The sequence below is a fragment of the Eptatretus burgeri genome, chromosome 10 (assembly GCF_056783735.1).
Source record: "Eptatretus burgeri isolate ZD-2024b chromosome 10, Ebu_testis_v1, whole genome shotgun sequence".
NCBI lineage: Eukaryota > Metazoa > Chordata > Myxini > Myxiniformes > Myxinidae > Eptatretus > Eptatretus burgeri.
In genome coordinates, this window is record NC_140970.1 from 52,481,973 (window position 1) to 52,499,979 (window position 18,007).

The 18,007-nt window shown below is 46.0% G+C and overlaps 1 protein-coding gene across 8 annotated transcripts in view; it reads left to right on the forward strand.

Moving 5' to 3' along the window:
• The first annotated feature begins 1,784 nt into the window (after positions 1-1,784).
• The window catches only part of PBRM1 (polybromo 1), a 256,688-nt gene continuing 240,465 nt past the window's right edge, over positions 1,785-18,007 (forward strand). For 4 of the 8 annotated variants that reach the window (XM_085898353.1, XM_085898360.1, XM_085898361.1 and 1 more), the window contains exon 1: positions 13,552-13,777. The gene's annotated coding sequence lies outside the window, so the exon portion shown is untranslated. Of the gene's footprint in view, positions 2,051-13,201; positions 13,359-13,551; positions 13,778-13,847; positions 13,868-18,007 lie in introns of those variants that run through there. The other 4 variants (XM_085898354.1, XM_085898359.1, XM_085898355.1 and 1 more) reach the window with 4 other exon arrangements.

Sequence of the window (18,007 nt, forward strand, 5' to 3'; positions counted from 1 at the left end):
GATCTCCATGTCACAAAATCAGTACGTGTTCTATTTATCAATGGAAACATTGTCACAATTAGCTGCCATTTCAAGGAAGAATAATACAGAATTCTGTGCCAGCATACAGCAAATCAATTTAGAGATGTTATTCCATTTGAATATATCCAATCAGTTAGAGGACAGAGTCTATGAAGGTAACAAAGCTTTCAAATATCTTTAAATACCACAACACACAAGGCACAGAAGGATCTCTATATCCCCATTTGGCCCATCATGCCTGTGCTATACCAACCCGAGTACCACAGGAAGATCCCTATATCCCCATTTGGCCCATCATGCCTGTGTTACACCAACCCGAGTACCACAGGAAGATCTCTGTATCCCCATTTGGCCCATCATGCCTGTGCTATACCAACCCGAGTACCACAGGAAGATCCCTATATCCCCATTTGGCCCACCATGCCTGTGCTATACCAACCCGAGTACCACAGGAAGATCCCTATATCCCCATTTGGCCCACCATGCCTGTGCTATACCAACCCGAGTACCACAGGAAGATCCCTATATCCCCATTTGGCCCATCATGCCTGTGTTACACCAACCCGAGTACCACAGGAAGATCCCTATATCCCCATTTGGCCCATCATGCCTGTGTTACACCAACCCGAGTACCACAGGAGGATCTCTGTATCCCCATTTGGCCCATCATGCCTGTTTTACACCAACCCGAGTACCACAGGAGGATCCCTATATCCCCATTCGGCCCATCATGCCTGTGTTACACAAGAACATGTATGAAAGGTTGTCAATCAGCAACAATCAACCATAAAGGTTTTTCACCATTTATCAACTAAAACTTATCTACAGAGCTCCAAGGCTAAGCTTTAAAACCTTTAAACAATTGCCATTGCTTTCCGCAAAAATATACGAACTTGATTTTGAACTCCACCTGACCTTCTGTTGTGTGTCCTTTCGGTATCGACAGAAAACGATGCGTGGAAAGGCGATTCCGCCTGCACATTTTCTCTGCTGTTGTTGTTGTTTTTTGTCTTTGCTAATGTTAACCCATAAAACGGACCTTCCAAAGAGAGGGATAATAAAAATGGAATACGAAAATATGTCAAAAGGAAACAAACACAACGAATATGTTGTTCATAAAATGTCAAAAGAATTGGCAAAAACCTAAAATGGCGCTTAACCGGAAGTTGGCGTGTGACGTAATTCCGGTTATGAGTTTCATTCTTGCATTTGTGCTTTATGGGTTCTTACGGTTCACTTTTTAGCAGCGTCTCGCGGAGCGAACGCTGCTCATTGAGTGCTCGGCGTTGCTTTTTTTTTTCTTCTTCTTCTTCTTCTTCTTCTTCTTCTTCTTCTTCTTCTTCTTCTTCTTCTTCTTCTTCTTCTTCTTCTTCTTCTTCTTCTTCTTCTTCTTCTTCTTCTTCTTCTTCTTCTTACAAAACCCTAATCTCTCGGACTCGGCTCTTGTATATATAAGATCCAGATCTCCTTAAATATTGAGCACATGTACACATCCTCACATAGACGGTGCCTTTTGAGAGCGTCTATCATGAACTTTTAAATATATTCGGACATTTGCTTTAAAGTTTCGAAAAGTTCACGTTACTATTTAAAGATTATTCCATTTATCGTATTGTAATTTCGTAAATACATTATTTATTTAGTAAATTCACCATATATCGTAAATATGTAAATACATTATGACGGGTTTCGCTATTGGCTTAATCAAGGCACGTGACGAAATATCGGAAGTTGTTGTTGTTTTAAAAATAAATTTTTTTTTTTTTAGCCGACAAAACCTTTAGGACGCTGCTCTTGGACACATTTGTCCTTGTTTCTCTGTAGAACTGTCGCGCAACTCCTATTCATTATTTTTATACAACCTTTTAGCACAACACGCACTCAATACGCCCTTTTCTCCCAATCGTTTTTCTGGCGCGACCGTTTATTTATTACTTACGCAAATATGACCGAAGTTTGAACTGATCCGACGACTCCTTCCTTGCTGTTTCGAACCTCCGTGCTGCCTCCGTACCATCCTGGTAATTTGGTAGGTTTTTTTTTTTACAATAATAGGGCGGACTTGGGAATTTCATTGTCAAATAATTATGGAGAAATTTTATATTTAAGCAACTGGAGGTTGAGAATGATATATATATATATATATATATATATATATATATATATATATATATATATATATATATATATATATATATATATATATATATATTTTTTTTTTTTTTAAAGTTAATAATTATGGACAAAACAAGCTCAAATGAACTAAGATCCTCGTCCTCTTAATGATGACGTCATAAAAAACGAATATGACGTCATTGTGATGTATCAGGTTTGCGATAAATTATTATCTGTGCTAATGCCCGGCTTGATTCCCGCAAACAAAATTCAAGCAGCTTTCCTAGTTTCGGAGATAATGGTATTGGCGATTTCCGTTAGCGGTGATATTATGACGTCAACTTTTTTTTCTAGGAAGAATTTCCAAAATCGGAGATGGTTACTGCCTGCGCATGGGCTTTCTGCATATACATGGCGAGTTTCACGAAGATCCGATGAAAACTCTGGGTTGTGAAACAAAAAATGTCAAAAAATAGGAATGACGTCATAAATATTGATATGACGTCATAGTGATGTATCATATGTACGGTAATTCATCTCTGCTAATGCCCTGTTCGATTCCCGCAAACAGAATTCAAACAGCTTGCCGAGTTTCGGAGATAATTTTTTTGGCGATTTCCATTAGCGGAGATATTTTGATGTCAACTTTTTTTCTCAGAAGAATTTCCAAAATCGGAGATGGTTACTGCCTGCGCGTGGGCTTTCTGCATATACATGGCAAGTTTCACGAAGATCCGATGAAAACTCTGGGTTGTGAAACAAAAAATGTCAAAAAATAGGAATGACGTCAAAAAAATTGATATGACGTCATAGTTGTGAAGAGTGTCATTAATGGCCACATTTGATCCATAGTCAAATATGTACTGAGCAGTTAGATGTCGGGATTCGAACCAATTTTCTTGTATACTTTGAAATGTATTTTAAAACCTCTATAGTTCCTTTATCATTTGTGCAGTCTCCACAAACTAACCAAATGCGCCTTTGGGAGGAATGTTACATTTTTGTTTCAGCCGACCCACACATTTCACCTCTGGGAAATAAAAGGGCTTTGCCTTTACTCTCAACATATACCAGCGATAAGATAAGCCTAACGTAGGGGGGCTGCCTAGGAGAAGTTGCAGAACTCTAAGATATGTGGTTTGACCGTTTCAACTTTCCTCGGGAAAGGGGAAAAAGAGCCCATTAGGCATTAGCACATTTTTGAGTCCACATCTGGTGCTCTTATCACACCAATTGTAGAGATAGATTGTATATAAGAGGGTTTTTGGAATGTGGAATTTCAGTGTGGTTGGGCAGCTCTGCAGTCTGTTGGTTGAGCCGCCACATCACCTCCGCATGCGTGTGCTCTATCGAATAAACCGTGTATTCGAAAATCCTCTTTGACTCTCTCTCTCCATACTATGGCCATAGAAAGAGTCTTTACAATAGTGATGTATCATATGTGTGGTAATTCATCTCTGCTAATTCCCTGTTCAATTCCCGCAAACAGAATTCAAAAAGCTTGTCTAGTTTCGGAGATAATTTTTTAGGCGATTTCCATTAGCGAAGATATTTTGACGTCATAACTTTTTTTTTCTAGGAGGAATTTTCGAAATCGGAAATGGTTACTGTCTGCGCAGGGTATTTTTACATATATATGCCAAGTTTCAGGAAGTTTCGATGAAAACTGTAGGCTGTGAAACAAAAAAGTCCACAAGAAGAAGCAGAAGAACAACAACGTGAGTAAGACTTAGAGATCCTCCACGAGGATCTAAAAAATATCTAATTCAGGCAGAAAAACTTTTCGTTAATAAATATAAAATGTAATCCGACGCAGACACATTCTGTAGGTGTTAAAAGTCTTCCAAACCATCACACTACAATACGCCATTTGGTGTCTGTGTCTGTCTGTAACGGTTTTTTGACTGCGATACATTCGGTGGTTACTTATCCAATCTCAACCAAACCTGACAGGACTAAAGGGCAATTGATGGAGGTTGTAGTGACTAATTCCCCTCTCCACAAAGGGCTGTTCCTCTTCCGCCTTGGGTGAAGTCCGTGTTGAGGTGTATATCCATGTCAAGATAGCTCATCGTGGCTTTTTTCCCAGGCCGCTTTTAATAACAAAAGTAATAACAACACGAATGATAATAGCATAATATTAGTGTTATTACAAAACAATATTGATATTTATGATATGCTGTAATATGTCACTCAGAGGCTCGACCTTCCAGGCAAGGAGTTGTTTAAAGAGCAGGTTTTGGGTCTCTGATGACTTCACGTGATTCCAAGGTTGTAATCACATTAATAATCGTTGGGCAATTATTTTCTTACATTTGAAACTCAAAATATGCTAAAATTAACTTTTAAGTAAAAACTTTTGTCAGTGATCGAAAAACAGACCGGAATTTACCGAAGATGCTGTGACGTCACGTTCTCCGAAAACTTCGTGAACATTCGGAAACAGCGTGTGAACAATGGCGAGATGTGAATCGTAGAGTGATTTCAGCGGCGATGAAATTGAGTGTTTTCATTCCGATATTGCTGAGGACGAGTCGGAGGATGATGGGAATTTATACTATGGAGTTTCTGACCCTGAGCCATATAAATTTGAGCCCCTTGCAAGTGCCAGAAAACGGCCTATTCCGTGTACAAGTGGCAGGACTGACTGTCCGGCAGTTCACACTGACAGACTCCCCCAGACAGATTGGTTTGTAGATTTTCATTTTCTTGTTCGATGCATAAAATAATGTAAAGTTTGATTCGTCTGTGACTTGATATAATAATTTTTAACCCTCTCGTCACTCAAGAGTCAGAAATAGAATGAATCAATAATGGACCCAAATATATTATACACCGTAGTCTTGGCGTTGAAGTCTATCTGACAGCTGAGCTTGACCCCAGCGAAAGTGAACAGTTAGAACAAACCCCAACTTTCAAGAGACTGTTGTGGCATATAAATACCAAAACATGTTTAGCCTCATTGGGAAATATTCTACCAAATTAAGAAAAAAAGTGGAAAATTGATCAATTTTTTACAATTGAAAAGAAATAGCCCAATTTGCTGATGCTGTTAAAAAAAGTAATTTAATCAACAATAAGTTGATTTGTTGAGAAATTTTTTCATGCTTGTGTTTTTCAGAAAGTTTATTTATGTGTTTTTCCATGTACTCTTTAAGAATACATTTCAAGGTTTTTCTCACTTCAACTCAACAATTGATTCTGTGACAGAGCAGTATCTGGAGAACTTGTCAACCAACAACTCAAATTCACAGAGTGGTGATCAGATGTGTTTATGCCTTCGTAATCCTCGGCTGTGAAATGGTCACCACAAATGACAAGTCTATCCAAAGGGTCCTCTTTACCCAGTTTTCTCTTGGGGAAAATTCATCCATTTTGTTTGTACAAATCTTATCCACTGCCGGTGAATGTTTGATTCCTTCGGGAATCGGTGGGAGCAATTACCCGTTTTCCAGCCATTTTCGCAAAACATGATGACATACGTACGAGACATGATGTACAAATATCCAAATAACTTTTTTCTACAATTCAAAATAAAAAAGGATAATATAGACAGTCGCAAGCTCAAAAAAGCGAAAGAACGGCCCGCTGAACTGAACACTTCAATGAGCGACTGAGCGGCCGCTTTGTTTTGGAGAACGTGACGTCAACATCCATAAATGGCACTTGGCTGTTTTTTTCAACAGCCTCGAGAAATAACAACTTCGGAGTTAAATTTCATTAATTTTCGCAAAAGTTAGGCAACCACAATAGTTTGCATCGAACTATTTAATGCACATATAATCACATTGATACATTTTCAGAACATGTTTGGTGACCCGCAACCTGCTCTTTAATCAGAGCTCACACAGGCAGCCTCCAGGATCACCGCCATTGTCGCACCTCCCTGATGTCACTCCCCCGCACCCCCAGCCCAAACCACCGATGATGATAGGCAGCGTATGCTACACTCCTCCCTTTTTAAGCTTAAACTTGCAAACTTACCATTCATCCCAATACACTCCTAACTTCAGGCATGCCCTCGTGTAGCAATTCCACAAAAATCATCAAAGTCACAAGATTAAGCCTCACCCACTTTCCATAACATAACAGTTTGCCTTCAACAACAGTATACCAAACATTGTGAGTAACAGTACCACAAAATCATCGATGAAAGTTAATTCCAAGTTAACTCGTATGCATACTATTCACAAGACCAAACGATGAGGAGGTCTTCTGAGGTGGGAAGAGCGATGGAGTACCTGCTCTTCCAATGGTGTTGCAGGAGGTGGTGGTTCACATTTCTCCACAGCCGGAGCACCCTGAAAATGTTCTCTGCAAGAGCTTTCTGGAGTGTTGCCCTCTGGAATGATGTTTGCAGGCCTTTCCCATATGTTGGCCTCGACGGATGGTTCAGATGGACCATATACATGGCCGGTTACATCACAAGTTGACAGTTTCACGTGATCCACATGTCTCCTCACATTTCGGCCATCCAAGAGTTTCACAATGAGGGAAGAACCAAATTTCTCAATAACAGTTCCTCCCAGTCAGGGATTTCCACTTCCGAAATTGAGCACATAGACACGATCTTCCACACTAAAAGGTCTCACCTTGGTGTGTCTGTCATGCCACGACTTCTGCTTCGCTTGCACGCTGCGAACCTTTACAGACTCTATCTGGCTGTAATAGGTCAAGATGGGTCTTCAGCTTCCTTCCCATCAAAAGCTCTGATGGTGCTCGCCCAGTGGTTGAGTGGGGTGTTATACGGTATGTGAAAAGGAATCGGGCCACTTTTGACTCAATGCTACCCTGTTTGAGTTTCTTCATACCCCCCTTAAATGTTTGCACTGAACGTTCAGCCAACCCATTGGACCCTGGATGGTACGTAGCTGAGTTGAGGTGGGTGTGATTCCATTGACATCCACAAACTTTTTGAAATTCTGTATGAGTGAATGATGGGCCATTATCCAACACCAAAGTTGTGGGTAACCCATGTGTAGCAAATGTGGTTCTCATTTACTGATGGTTGTGGTATAGCCTGCGGGCCTGCGGGGCGGGGCATGATGATGGGGGGAGTGGTCGTCGTGAGAATCGTGTCTGCCAGGAATATAAGGAGTGCGCGCCGCCTGAGGCGTCGTAGTGATGCCGTAGTCGCGCAGCTTGTGAGTGTGCTGAGTACGTAATAAAGGAGAGTGGTGGGCAAAGTACGCCCGCGCTCCCGCTTGTGCAACACAGCCTGGCTCGACTGTCCCCCCGCTCGTGTCTGCCTGCTAAGCATCTCTATCACGACACTACAGTTGGCTGACGAGGATCTTCGGATCGGCATGTGCAGGGCGGCAGCGAATAACCCATGCGGTTCCAGGCTACGGAGCCAAGGGTCTCGCCAGCACTAGCATGGCAGAAGGTCGGTGCACGGCGCACGAACGCGTGCCCACCTTCGTCGGAGTCGACTTCGGCCATGTTGAGTGGGCAACGGCCGCGCTCAGTGTTCGTTTTATTGAGGCACGACAAATCGGGGGAGTGATTTCTGCAAAGCCACGGCTAAAGAACGAGGACACGCAGTTCGGCTCGAACGCGGCGTTGGACGTCGCGCAAGCTCTGAAGAATGTCCGGGGTCTCGATGGTCGGTGCGCAGCAAGTGGTCCGGAGGTCAGCGCGATGTGCCAGGCGCGTACGGCCGCGCGCGGGTCGTGGACGGCTTTTGCGATACGATCACTCGGACGGCGGTCTGAGCACTCGGGGGCGTCTACGGTGTGTGTGCCGAGAGTCATCGCCCATCATGACAGTCATTGGTGGCGGTGTGCGAAGCGATCCTTCCGTCCCGGGTCGAGACCTACTGCCGGTGCGGTGTTCGGTGCATGGCGTACACGGTAACGTCCCGGATCGAGTTTTGCGGCCTGGGCACAGAGATTCCAGCGACCCGGAGCGGGAGATGCTGCCGGTGTTAGACCTGCTTCCAATTGATCCGGAGGTGACAAGATCAGTGGCAGGGGAGGTTGAGGTGACCGGGGCACTGAGGCTGCCCATGTTGAGCCTGGTTTCAGTTGGTCCTACGGTGACAGGACCGAAGCCAGTGAATGTCGAAGTGATCGGGGCACTGATCGGGTGTCGGATGGAGTCCACTCGTGCTGCCCTCGCATCGCACACGTACACCGGCGAAGCGATTGCGCCGCTTGCGGCGCCCGACGTCTCGGTGCTCTACCGGGGGCGAAGCGCCCTACTCACGGTGTTTGTGGTGCGAGGGGAGGGGCCCGTCCTTTTGGGTCGGGGCTGGCTGGCGCACCTCGGGCTGGATCTCCAGTTCGTACCTCCAGGTGTGCCGGTGCTCTCTTCGATGCTTTCGTCGAGACCCGAGGGCGAGGTTCTGGCGGCGGGAGCGCAGCTCTCTGGGTTCGCTCAAGGCCGTTTAGACGGGCGTTGGCATCTCAACTGATTGTGGTGCGTGGGTTGTTGTGGAGCATTGGTTGCATCCAGCCAGCGGCGCTGTTCAGCGCCCCCATCCAAGGTCAATCGAGTCTGGCGCTGGCGCCATGGCTTCCAGACAGCGGGCTTCCGGCCTCGGAATGTTTATCTGCTTCAGGTCTGCCTGGGGGAGATGTGCCGCCTTGTGGGCCGGAGGCGTTTGATGGTGCCGGGGGAGGTTTGCTCGGGAGGTCGCCACGACCTCGCCGAGGGCCATGTAAGCATGAGCCGCCTGGGGGCGTTTTCGCTGTGTAGTGCTGCTGTGCTTCTCCAGTAGCTCGCTTCACACGTTGTATGATGTGATGTGCTTTTATACTTCGCTGTTTTCTTTTTTGTACCTTGTCTACTGTTATACCGTAGTACTTCGGGCTGTTTATGCTTATTATGATGGTGATCATTTAATAATCATAGTTTTAGGAGGGAGGAGTGTGGTATAGCCTGCGGGCCTGCGGGGCGGGGCATGATGATGGGGGGAGTGGTCGTCGTGAGCATCGTGTCTGCCAGGAATATAAGGAGTGCGCGCCGCCTGAGGCGTCGTAGTGATGCCATAGTCGCCGCAGCTTGTGAGTGTGCTGAGTACGTAATAAAGGAGAGTGGTGGGCAAAGTACGCCCGCGCTCCCGCATGTGCAACACAGCCCGGCTCGACTGTTCCCCCGCTCGTGTCTGCCTGCTAAGCATCTCTATCACGACACTACAATGGTGGCTTCTGATGAGTTGTTGTCATAGGATGCACGTCCATCCACTTAGACTAGGCATCAGTAATGACCAGATTCATTTTACACAAAGATTGTGTGACATAATCAATGTGTATGCGCTCCCAAGGTTTCTGGAGCCATTCCCAAGGATGCATCGGTGATGATGCAGGCAACTTTGGGTTTGCCTGACACGAATTGCAGTTGTGAACTGAACTCTCGATATCTAAATCGAGATTTGACCACCAAGCATAGCTCTTCGCAAACGCCTTCATTCGCACCATTCCAGCACTCTCGTTCTCCCTGGTGGGAGAACTACAACCCTACTACCCCAGGAGACACCCCATCTTGGGCACTCAGTTCAGATTCGCACGGTGAATATGCCTGGAGCCTTGTATGTGGTGAACCAGGCCAACCATTGCTTATGCAACGGCGCACGCGTGACAGAACTGGATCATGATCCGTCCAATGACGAATCTCTTCAGCCGTGACTGGTGAAGAATCCAGGAATTCCATGAGGAGTACAGTGTCTTCAGGAGTGGGCACAAATTTTGGGCTTTCCCATAAAGGCAAACGACTCATGGCATCAGCATGCCCCATATACTTGCCTGGCTTGTGCGAGAAAGAGTAATCATGATGCCAGAATTAGTGCCCAGCGTTGTATCCTCGAAGAAGCTAACACAGGAACTCCTTTGGCAGCACTCAATGAGGACTGCAGTGGCTTGTGGCCGGTGATTTCAAAATGCCAACCAAGAAGGTATGAACGGAATTTCTTCACCTCGAAAACAACCGCCAAGCCTTCTTTCTCGAGCTGAGAGTATTTTCTCTCTGCAGATGCGAGGCTGCGTGAAGCAAATGCGATCGGTTTCTCGGTTCCATTCGGCATACGATGAGACAAAACTGCCCAAACGCCGTATGGTGAGGGTCAGATGCAAGTAGTAGATCTTTCTTTGCATCATAATGAACCAGAACCTTGGAAGAACTTAACAGTTGTTTTGAAGCCTTGAAAGATTCATCTTGCTTTCGTCCCCAATTCCAAATGGCTGCTTTAGTTAGCGTAGCGTTGAGTGGTGCAAGTACTATTGACAGGCTAGGTAGAAAACGCCCATAGTAGTTCAAGAGCTCCAGGTAGGATTTCAGTTCTGACACATTCCTGGGAACAAGAGCTTCCACCACCGCTCGAACCTTGTCAACTGCAGGGTGTAGTCCCTCTGCATCGATCCTGTAGCCCAGATACGCCACCTCCTTGGCTTGAAAAACACATTTTTCCTTGCGAACAGTCATTCCTGCATCTGAAAGTCTACGGAGCACTGCGTCCAGATTTTTCACATGGTCAGCCTCAGTCTTCCCCCGAAATTAAGATGCCGTCGGTCACGTTGTGTGGCAGCCATGTTGAAAAAAGGGAAAAACTTTGGACCTCTGTATCTCTGAAACCGCACCAAGGAAAAAATTGAAACTTGGCACATGGCATGTACTTCTCATGGGGAATAAGTGTTTTTTATGACGTCATAGGTGCCCTCGTTATGACGTCATAATTGCATATGTAGAATGCCATATCCGATCAGTATGAAAATCTTTGAGGGCCATCTTGGGATAAAATGGTCCACAGCAAAAAATTCGATGACGTCATCGGTCACGTGACTCGGCAGCCATATTGTTTTAAAAAAAATAAACTTACAAAAATCTTCTTCTCTGAAATGGCTGAAAAGATCGAGGCCAAATTTTACACATATTGTTTTGAATCTGGAAACCATTCGCATTCACACGTACAGTTGACCCAAAGTTTAGTTATTTCGTTAAGTATATGTGGAGAGTTAGAATTCCTCCCGTATGTCAAATGGGAATGTCATGTGTGCGCTGCGAGTTTCTTTCAAGTTAGTTTTCTACATCAATTCACTTCACACCACGGCGCCAATACGCACATGGTTCGAGGCCACAGACATAGTCGGGGGTGAGTCACCTCAGGGCCGATTCCAGCCAGATGGAATGTTCACCTCATCCAATGAGGGGAGGACACCGATCGCCCGACGCCCCCCGACCAATCCGGAGGCGAGTTACCTCAGAGCGGATCCCTCCACCCGCCCGGGGGCAGGGATAAGGAAGGTGGCGAGCTGTTGTCTGCAGTCGTTGTCTGCGGTCTTGGTCTGGTCTGAGGTCTTTTTCGAGGTCTTTTGGCGGTCTGCGATCTTTTTCGGGTTCCTCGTGGCGGAGGTGTTCTGTGGTGCTCGTATTGTTCGTGGCAGCCAGGATCGGGGGCTCGTTGGATTCTGGGTTGTGGGTTCGAGTCCCACTGTGGTGGGTTGGAGCCGGTGAAACCGCATGAGGCGGCCAGGTACCTGGCCAGATTCTGACCTTCAGCTCGCCTTCCATCCCGAGCTGAAGGGCCGAATAAAGACCCATGAGGTCCATTTCTTTTTGGGTGTGTGTTTCTGTCTGTGTCCAGTTTGATAAGTAGAAATCGTTTAAGTGATTGGATCATTGTAAATACTTCCTGCATATTTGTGATTGTCTGCTCTGTGTTTCCCTCCCTCGTACATTGTAAATAAATGACTGTTAAATGTTCCAGTTCGTTGTCTGTGCTTTCTTTCATTGACCCAGTATGGTTCGGGCTTGAGAATTAGGAAGGCCGATTGTGCCGTAAGTTGTCATTTGGGCCGGCATGGCTTTGGTAATTTCCGCTCGGTTACGCCGGATCCGAGTCGCTAACAGCGACTCGGTTCGGACAAAGCCGGCCGAGGGTGTGGCTTTCCCGGTAGCTCGACCGTGCGGCTAATTAGGTAAATTGGAATCAAACAAAAAGACCCTAACCGTGCGGTCGAAATATTGGCGTCCACGGTCCATAAGCGACCCGTCGACTTTGGAGTTATCCGGAGTGACGACCTTCAATTCCGGGTGTTTGGTGGGAGATGGTCCAACAGCTCCATGTAGCGGTCGTCCTCGCCACCAAACCTGGCACCATAACAATATGACTGCCGATCCATGAGGAACGAAAGGGTCACATATATGACGTCATAGGTCACATGGTTTGGCAGTCATGTTGGATTTACCCAAAAACCGATATAAAAAAACACTCCACTCAAAAGAAGTCCTGGCAAGGGTTTGCAATCTCTGTTTGTTCTTTTTCTTGTTAACCTCCTCCATCGAAAATCGGAGGTTACTGTTTTCACCCCTTTCTGTTTGTTTGTTTGTTTGTTTGTGAACAGTATTACGGAAAAACTCCTCGACGGATTTCGACGAGACTTGGTGGGGGGGGGTTAGGTATGGTCCAAGGATCATGCCATTAGATTTTGGACTTGGTCCCCCCCCCCCAAAAAAAAAAGTTGTTAGAGAAATTTTTTTATTGCATTTCTACATGTTTTAAGTGATTGCCAACCCCCCCAAAATTGTTACCCCTCCCCCCAAAAAAATTAAGAGAATTTTTTTTTTTTTTGCATTTCCACATGTTTTAAGTGATTTCCAACCCCCCCCCCAAAAAAAATTGTGAGAGAAAAAAAATTTTTTGCAACTTTTTTTCAACAAAATTTCGATTTCTTTTTTTGCATTTCTACATGTTATAAGTGATTTCCAACCCCTCCCCCTCCAAAAAAATGGAGAAAAGAACTATAACTGTCAGCACTGTTGACATCATATTTAATGAATAAGATATAAGGTTCACTTGAGTGACCCAGCAGTATTGGCGGCGGAGGTTTTGCACTCTCCCGAGTGCTCCCCCTCTAGTTTTCCTTCTGTGTCTTCACCCCGAGTCGGGACATTCCATTGCAACAGTGAATGGGTTGAAACTTGTTTTTGTCAATTGGAAGTTAATTCGAAATTGTGTGCGCCATATATTGACTCTTATTAGTAACATTAATGGTATTTATTAAAAGTATTGGTTGATGAAAGAGTGGAAGTGAGCAGTGAGTCTGCATTGTGGGAGTTTCACCAGGAAGGGTTACTGGCAGGAAACTGGGGGGAGGGGAGCAGAGTGTTGAAAAAGGTCGATTCGAGGGTTCACGACCAGCAGTGAGCCTCTGGAAGACGGAGACCACCAACCTGTGTGGGATGTGAATGTGATGCTCCCAGAGACTCAGCATCAGATCATTGAGGTAAATCAGGAATAACGGTCCTCACAACAATATGATTATTATAAATTAGGAAATGTAAATTTACAAAATGGTATTTCATAATCATGAGGGAAAGCAACACGTTTCGGGTTGAACACAAATCAAGCCGTAAACGTCGGTCGTCCCGGGCTGAGGTAAAAAAAAAAAAAAAAAAATAAAAAAAAATTAAGGGATTCTCTGCAAAGGATCTTGGGTATTCCAATGGGCATGGCGAGTGGCGACTCGAGAGGCGCGTGCTCACACGATTGTTTATTCCTTGTTTAATGAGGAAAACCGTTATGTTGTTACCATGAAGGAAAATATTTTATTAAAGTATTTACACATGAGGAGATGCGAGGCTGCGTCATGAAACACGGAACCAGATTCTGTCTTCGACACGAGATTCTAACCTGGGAAAGCTGGTCAGTCTCAGTGTTTGTGGAAACTATGCATTTACTGTACTGTACTGTACTGTATACGTGAACTGCGCGAAAAATATCGACATATAAGATGTGAGTCAGGATGTCATTTTAAATCCACTCGTCACTTGTCATTTCATACAAATACCCGTAAATTGGGGAATGACGGACTGGGTGTCGAACAGGTCGGATTAGTGAGTAATTCGCGTTCTGTACTGAAACAGTGTGGTGAACAAGCGAGTCGTGGTTATTCACAGTGTGGTGAACAAGCGAGTCGTGGTTATTCACAGTGTGGTGAACAAGCGAGTCGTGGTTATTCACAGTGTGGTGAACAAGCGAGTCGTGGTTATTCACAGTGTGGTGAACAAGCGAGTCGTGGTTATTCACAGTGTGGTGAACAAGCGAGTCGTGGTTATTCACAGTGTGGTGAACAAGCGAGTCGTGGTTATTCACAGTGTGGTGAACAAGCGAGTCGTGGTTATTCACAGTGTGGTGAACAAGCGAGTCGTGGTTATTCACAGTGTGGTGAACAAGCGAGTCGTGGTTATTCACAGTGTGGTGAACAAGCGAGTCGTGGTTATTCACAGTGTGGTGAACAAGCGAGTCGTGGTTATTCACAGTGTGGTGAACAAGCGAGTCGTGGTTATTCACAGTGTGGTGAACAAGCGAGTCGTGGTTATTCACAGTGTGGTGAACAAGCGAGTCGTGGTTATTCACAGTGCGGTGAACAAGCGAGTCGTGGTTATTCACAGTGCGGTGAACAAGCGAGTCGTGGTTATTCACAGTGTGGTGAACAAGCGAGTCGTGGTTATTCACAGTGTGGTGAACAAGCGAGTCGTGGTTATTCACAGTGTGGTGAACAAGCGAGTCGTGGTTATTCACAGTGTGGTGAACAAGCGAGTCGTGGTTATTCACAGTGTGGTGAACAAGCGAGTCGTGGTTATTCACAGTGCGGTGAACAAGCGAGTCGTGGTTATTCACAGTGCGGTGAACAAGCGAGTCGTGGTTATTCACAGTGCGGTGAACAAGCGAGTCGTGGTTATTCACAGTGCGGTGAACAAGCGAGTCGTGGTTATTCACAGTGCGGTGAACAAGCGAGTCGTGGTTATTCACAGTGCGGTGAACAAGCGAGTCGTGGTTATTCACAGTGCGGTGAACAAGCGAGTCGTGGTTATTCACAGTGCGGTGAACAAGCGAGTCGTGGTTATTCACAGTGCGGTGAACAAGCGAGTCGTGGTTATTCACAGTGCGGTGAACAAGCGAGTCGTGGTTATTCACAGTGCGGTGAACAAGCGAGTCGTGGTTATTCACAGTGCGGTGAACAAGCGAGTCGTGGTTATTCACAGTGTGGTGAACAAGCGAGTCGTGGTTATTCACAGTGTGGTGAACAAGCGAGTCGTGGTTATTCACAGTGTGGTGAACAAGCGAGTCGTGGTTATTCACAGTGTGGTGAACAAGCGAGTCGTGGTTATTCACAGTGTGGTGAACAAGCGAGTCGTGGTTATTCACAGTGTGGTGAACAAGCGAGTCGTGGTTATTCACAGTGTGGTGAACAAGCGAGTCGTGGTTATTCACAGTGTGGTGAACAAGCGAGTCGTGGTTATTCACAGTGTGGTGAACAAGCGAGTCGTGGTTATTCACAGTGTGGTGAACAAGCGAGTCGTGGTTATTCACAGTGCGGTGAACAAGCGAGTCGTGGTTATTCACAGTGCGGTGAACAAGCGAGTCGTGGTTATTCACAGTGCGGTGAACAAGCGAGTCGTGGTTATTCACAGTGCGGTGAACAAGCGAGTCGTGGTTATTCACAGTGCGGTGAACAAGCGAGTCGTGGTTATTCACAGTGCGGTGAACAAGCGAGTCGTGGTTATTCACAGTGCGGTGAACAAGCGAGTCGTGGTTATTCACAGTGCGGTGAACAAGCGAGTCGTGGTTATTCACAGTGCGGTGAACAAGCGAGTCGTGGTTATTCACAGTGCGGTGAACAAGCGAGTCGTGGTTATTCACAGTGCGGTGAACAAGCGAGTCGTGGTTATTCACAGTGCGGTGAACAAGCGAGTCGTGGTTATTCACAGTGCGGTGAACAAGCGAGTCGTGGTTATTCACAGTGCGGTGAACAAGCGAGTCGTGGTTATTCACAGTGCGGTGAACAAGCGAGTCGTGGTTATTCACAGTGCGGTGAACAAGCGAGTCGTTGTTATTCACAGTGTCTTGGCCAGCGTGAGTTGTGGTTATTGTCGACATATGTGTATCCATAGTTGTATTAGTTCATGTACGTCATTATCTATTAGTATGTCATGAGTAGTCAGGATAATAAGTATGTTGTTATCTGTTAGTTAGACCTGTCTTGTGTGTTGTTTCAGATGATGTCTTCATCGCATTTACCGTCAAGAGCAAAATAAACATCTTGAGATTACAACATTCGATGAGTTTTCTTTATGAAGACATCATCTTCCCCACACCCACCTGCACAACAGACATTCGCTGTTGGTTTGGACTTGTCAATCAAGTCGCCAATTCTGCTCAGCTTCGCGATGCTATGGCACACTTCCGCCCATTCCTGAGTCAGAAATACAAGTTTTTCTGGACCCCCGCACTGGACCAGGCATTCCATGAGTCAAAGGAGGCTACCATCAAAGCCATCTACAAAGGTGTCAAAATTTTTAACATCTTGAAGCCAACATGCCTTCGTCCTGACTGGTCAGCTCGTGGAATTGGCTACTTTCTCCTTCAACAGCATTGCCACTGCAGTTCAGGTATGCCAGACTGTTGCCCGAGTGGCTGGAAAATCACACTTGCTGGATCTCGCTTTCTGACGGGCAGAGCAACGCTACGCACCAATTGAGGGGGAAGCTCGAGCTATAGCATGGGGTCTAGAACAGACCCGCTATTTTACTCAAGGCTGTCCACACATACTCGTAGTCACAGACCATAAGCCTTTGAAGAAGATATATGGAGATCGAACCCTCGATGAGATCTCAAATACCAGGCTTTTCCCTCTGAAACAATGCACTTTACCATGGCATTTTCACATTGAGCACATGCCTGGAAAAACAAACTGCGCAGCTGATGCTGCATCAAGATCCCCATCACCAGACAGCCAGGTTGGTGTGGATTTCCTTGCGGACTATGCCAAATTCATGGTGGCAGCATCCATATGCCGAGATATTGAAAGCATATCAACTATTTCATGGCCTCTTAGCTAGAGAAACACAACGAGATCCTATCCCGTCCGATATCATGTGTGCCATTGGAGACGGTTCAATGCTGGACTATCCATCCTGCAAAGAGTATGTACGATACAAAGACTCCCTGTATTTGACAGATGGCGTTATCCTCTCCAAGGACCGGGTGGTTGTCCCATCATCCCTTCGCCAGCTGATTCTTGAAGGCCTTCACTCAGCCCATCAGGGTGTCTCGGCAATGGAACTTCGCGCTCAATTCATTGTTTTCTGGCCCGGTATGACAAATGACATTCAGCAGATCAGGTCCAGATGCCAGGATTGTAACAAGAATGCCCCATCTCAGGCCCCTCTACCATCCGAACCAGCAATCCCCCCATCCACCCCATTTGAACAGATATTCGCAGACTTCTTCGATTTTGGAGACACCATTTTCTTATAGTTGGTGATCGCCTCTCAGGATGGCCTGAAATCTTCTCGACACCAACTGGAACCCCTCAAGCGGGACCGCGCGGCCTAATGGCATGCTTGAGATCATTCTTTTCGATATTTGGAGTGCCGGAAGAACTATCTAGTGATTGGAGGCCCAGAATTCGTTGCGAGCGCCATACGTGAGTTCTTGTCTCGATGGGGGGTGAAGCATCGCAAATCATCCGCCTATCATCCACTGTCTAAAGGACATGCTGAAGTGGCTGTCAAATCAGCCAAAAGGCTCCTACGATCTAATCTCAGCGCTACAGGAGCACTCGACAACGAGAAGCTCCTTCGTGCCCTCCTTCAACTCCGGAATACCCCGGACCCAGACTGCAACATATCCCCAGCCCAAATTACATTTGGTCGCCCCATTCGCGATGCCTTCTCATTTACGAACCATCTCATGAAGTTCTCCAATCCCGCCATCCGCTCCACATGGCGTGAGGCCTGGGCTTCCAAAGAGTCCGCACTCCGTGCGCGATTTACCAAAACCTCCGAGGTGCTGAACGAGCACGCAAGGAGACTCACACGACTGTCAGTCGGCGATAGATGTTTCATCCAAAACCAAACAGGGAACACC